This window comes from Megalops cyprinoides, chromosome 24, assembly GCF_013368585.1.
Source record: "Megalops cyprinoides isolate fMegCyp1 chromosome 24, fMegCyp1.pri, whole genome shotgun sequence".
In the NCBI taxonomy this organism is placed as follows: Eukaryota; Metazoa; Chordata; class Actinopteri; order Elopiformes; family Megalopidae; genus Megalops; species Megalops cyprinoides.
Window position 1 is genome coordinate 1,329,026 of NC_050606.1, and position 5,000 is coordinate 1,334,025.

General features: G+C 49.1%; 1 protein-coding gene across 2 annotated transcripts in view; it reads right to left on the reverse strand.

The window, feature by feature from the left end:
- The window catches only part of LOC118771014, a 78,452-nt gene that overhangs the window by 15,813 nt on the left and 57,639 nt on the right, over positions 1-5,000 (reverse strand). The gene's annotated exons all lie outside the window — the stretch shown is intronic.

Genomic DNA, 5,000 nt, shown 5'->3' on the forward strand with positions numbered 1-5,000 from the left:
GCAGAACAGGCAGTCAGAGCGGAGAGGCTTGTTGCTCAGTGACAGGGAGGTTTAAAGATTCTGATCAGGGACGTGTAATTGTTCTGTTTTTTTTTTAGAGAGCTGTCACGCACATCGCCCCAGTCCTCCGGCCTGTCCCTACGTCAACCCACTTCAAAGAGCCTTTCAGACTTGTTGTCATCCACCTCACCTTGGAGATATCACTCCCACTTCACTGGAGTGATTTGTTTATGGCCATCCGATTGGCCACAGCCCCAACTGTGGTGCCCCGCGATTGGTCGACGGCTTGAATGGGGGCCGGATTAGTCACACAGAGAGCTGGACCAGCAAATAGGAGAAGGAGCCAATTAGAGGCCTGGTGTTTCATGCTGGTTTAGCAAAGAAAGCAGGCACAGAAGGCTAAGAGGCACAGAAACAAAGAGAGAGAGAAAGAGTGAGAGAAGGAGAGACAGAACCGAAGGGCAGGAGCTCAGGAACCTCCATCATAATTACACCGTGTGTTCACAGCCATTGTTATCCTTCACCGTGGCGGGGTCAGAGCGGCGGGGAGACAGCAGTCCTTTTCTCACAATGCCCCTCAGCTGCACAGCACCTCACAAAAGCCTCTCTGAGCAATTACAGGAAACGATATCATTGCCTGAATGCAACATTTCAATAGATGAGAATGTTTCAGACACCTGTAATTATTTTAAAGCAGACACTGAGGGGCAGCTCACGCTTATCGGTGTTGTTCTGTCTGTGTTAGCGCTGTGACCGGCCGGTGTACACGCTGTAATGTAATGCTGGCTTTCCTGCATCGTGTCTCTCGAAGCAAAAGGAGGCCCTTAACCTCGAGAGAATTCCTTTGGAAATAAAGGTAAAATTAATCAATGATTGTAACAGAGCATCATTACAGGTATTGATCGTGACGTGAGCCTTGGTTTCGATTCTGCTTCGTCCTCCTTTGGGTCTGGGCGGGCGCCGCCATTTCACGTTAAACGGGCCGGCCTTGTGCCGGTTCATTCACGGCCAGCACACTCCACACACAGCCAGCAAAAGGAAGCACCTCTGAGGCAAGCAAAAAGCCACGATCACTGCTTCACTGTCACACATTTCCTAAAAAGATTTAAGACCAGCAGGCGTTGACAACCACAGTGCTATACTGGCCCACTCTTAGGTTTACTCTGAAGTTAGGGGAGGGAGTATATAACACAGGGGTGTGCAGTCTCATCATCATGGAGGAGAGTGCTGCTGTTTTGGATTTGCACCATAAAGGCTTCAGTGATATTCAAAGAAGTGGGACTTTGGAGAAGTGCTACACCAGAGAGAGGGAGAGAGGGAGGGAGACCAAAAGAAAGAAAGAGCCAGGAGAAAGGGAAGGAAGGAGAAGAGCAATTTTTTTGTCGCTTTCGCTTTGAACATGCGTGCTGTGTGTGTCATACCAATAAACCGAATCAAATCAAGCGGGAGGAGGAAAGAGAGGGCAGGGCAAGGTTAAACGGGTGTGTAAAACCGGAGTGACAGTGAGGCACCGCAGGAGGAGACGGGCAGAGGGCAAGGAAGGGACGATGAAGAGGAGGACTCGCGTCTTCGGGAGTGAGAGGCGCTGGACTGGAGGGTCATTAAGAACGTCGGCGCTCCGGATGAAATGGGCTGCATGTATTTAAGGAAAGAACACTGCTGTGGAAGGGGGTCAGGTGGGACCCCCAATTACGAGAGAGACAAGCAAAGCGAGGGAGTGTGAGAGAAAGAGAGAGAGACAGAGAGAGAGAGTGAGAGAGAGACCGAGGGTGTGTGAGAGAGGGTGTGTCAGAGACAGAGAGAGAGAGAGAGAGAGGGAGAGAGAGAGAGAGAGAGAGAGAGGGAGAGAGGGAGTGTGAGAGAGGGTGTGTCAGAGACAGAGAGAGAGGGAGAGAGAGAGAGACAGAGAGACAGAGAGAGAGGGAGAGAGAGAGAGAGAGAGAGAGAGGGTGTGTCAGAGAGAAGAGAGAGAGAGAAAGAGAGAGAGAGAGAGAGAGAGAGAGTGTGTGTCAGAGAGAAGAGAGAGAGAGAAAGAGAGAGAGAGAGAGACAGAGAGAGAGAGAGAGAGAGAGAGGGAGAGAGAGAGAGAGAGAAAGAGAGAGAGAGAGAGAGAGACAGAGAGAGAGAGAGCGAGAGAGAGAGAGAGAGAGAGAGAGCGAGGGTGTGTCAGAGAGAAAGAGAGAGAGAGAGAAAGAGAGAGAGCGAGGGTGTGTCAGAGAGAGAGAGAGAGAGAACAAGAAGGGAGAAGAAAAGAGCTGGACATGACAGTATGCACTAGGATAGAGGGTTAATACAGTATATACACACTGACACTACAGCACACTAACACTGCACTGAGAGAGAGGGTTAATACAGTATATACACACTGACACTACAGCACACTAACACTGCACTGAGAGAGAGGGTTAATGCAGTATATACACACTGACACTACAGTACACTAACACTGCACTGAGAGAGAGGGTTAATACAGTATATACACACTGACACTACAGCACACTAACACTGCACTGAGAGAGAGGGTTAATACAGTATATACACACTGATACTGCACTGAGAGAGAGGGTTCTCAAAGTATATGGACAAATGTTGAGTGACAGACTGACTACATGACAAGAATGACTAACTACTGTTGATTCATTCAGTGTAAAATTACTGACTGACTAGACTCTTACACTGCATACTGCTCAAGCAACACACAGAGCAAGCAGGTACAAGAGGTGGACAGGGAAGGGGGAGGCGGGGGGGGGGGGGGGGAGAGAGGGAGAGAGAGAGGGAGGGAGGTAGAGAGAGAGGGAGGGGGAGAGAGAGGGAGAGAGAAAGACGAGAGAGAGAGGGAGAGGGAGGCAGGGGGAGAGAGGGAGAGAGAGGGAGGGAGCAAGAAAGAGACATACCCTGTCCAAATATCTGATCATGATGACAAATTCAGGCAGGTCCCAGCCTGGCTGCTGAAAAGGGCAACACCAGGTGAGACAGGCTCTGTGATCGAACAGCAGAGGCTGAGACAGGACTTCGCTTTCCTGAGCGGTGACGTAAACACTCCAGGGAAAGGGAAATCCTCGTTAAAAGGATTACAGCTGTTCCCGCCCGTTTCAAAGAGAAGCCAGAGTGAGGAGAGAGGCCCTCAGCCCCTCCACCAGCACAGTGCGGGGCCACACCTCAGCCAGAAAGCCGAGGAGCACCCTGCTCTGCAGCAATGTAGAGCCTATTTCTAAAAAGTTTTATTAAATTTGCTGGTATGGCACCTTTGGTAGCATGCAGTCATTACGGTATCTCCTTTTACAGCATGCAGATATACTGTGGGTCACAGTGTTAACTTTAACTCATTTGTTATTTATTAATTTAACCTTTTGTATACAAAATGGGCCTCTTGTTTTCTGGAACACGTGTGTATGTGTGTATGGTAATCATGTACATGTGTATACGTACTGAGGTAGAATGTGTTTGTGTGTGAGAGAGAGATACAGAAAGGCATTGGATATTTTTCTGTTCTCACTTGTATGTATGTATATATGTATGCATGTGTTCCTGTGCGTTCTGAGAAAGATGGATTGTTTGACAAATACAAAAAAAATATGTCTTTGTCATCCCAACAAGGTTCATTCAATGGAATCAATCTGAATATGAATCTGAGAGCGAGGAGGAGTAACGGTGACAGAGAGAGAGAGAGAGAGAGAGAGAGAGAAACAGAGAGAGAAGGAGAGAGATGTGTCTGTGAGCAATTTTTTCAGCTGTGATTTTACTGTCTATTGAAGCAGAAATGCTGAACTTTAGATGAAATATTAATGGGGGGGAAGAAAAAAATGAGCAAAAGAAAATAAAGGATGAAAGAAGACCGATATTAACCACTGCTGTATTAATTATGAATGTGAACATTTATTAGCAGGAACAATCGGGATTCTCCCTCTTACTCAATTCTTTGCGTTACCACCATCACCATCATTACCACTGTGACTGCAACGCCTTACAAAAAATCCTGCTAAATTAGCCACACGGCCCCGCACAGCCATTGGTGGGAGTCGTCAGTTTTTAGGTCACGCCTAATTAGCAGTGGAAGGCTCCATACGTTACGGGGGGGGTTTGTGCGTGTGCGTGTGTCAAAACTACATCTGAAAATAAAGCACTTTGCTGCACAGTTTGTGCAGGCTAAGCAGGGGTGCAGGCCCCCTTTGGCATCAGAGCAGAGAAGGTGCAGGAGAGAGGGGTGGGACTGATCCGTCAGTAGACTTCACACCGAAGCAGCAGAGGACCCCAAAGCTGTACTGAGAGCGTAACTGTGAATGCCGTGGCAACAACACATGGTCGTAGTCTTTCGATGGCTGTGGTAACACTCACACAGCACCAGGTTTGCAGAGGATCTTTTTTTTTTTTTGGACTGGAGAAACGGAGGTGCCTCGCTGGAGTCCTGGGAGGGATTCAAACCTGTGTCCCCCTGGCACACAGCCCCGGGGCTGTGGGCGTTTGCCATGCGCCGCTCCCCTGACCGTTTATCAGTGCCTGGTCTGCGCACGCCTGCAGTCGGGGGAATCGAACCCGTGTCCCCCTGGCACACAGCCCCGGGGCTGTGGGCGTTTGCCATGCACTGCCACACGCTGCTCCCCTGGCCGTTTATCAGTGCCTGGTCTGCGCACGCCCACAGCCAGGGGACAGCGCTCATACATCACTCCAGCGATGCTCCTGGGGACATTTCCATTTGCATGGAAATCACTTTTTTTCCGGTGCTCAGAGTGATGGCTCTGCAGAAACGTTTTGATTGCGTTAGTCCTGCGTTTGGAAGGGAACGCATGCGCGCTGTGATGGCAAAACCAGCAGGACCCCGCGTCGGAAACCACAACAACGACAACAATCAAAGACTCTGTAACACTCAAAACTCAACAGCAATCAAATACTCAACAGCAATCAATATTCAAGTTTCTTCATCTAAGCTCAGACAGTGTGCCCTGGTAAAGACTGAACAAGGCTTGTGTGAGACATTAATAAAGGAATGATGTTTGGTCTCA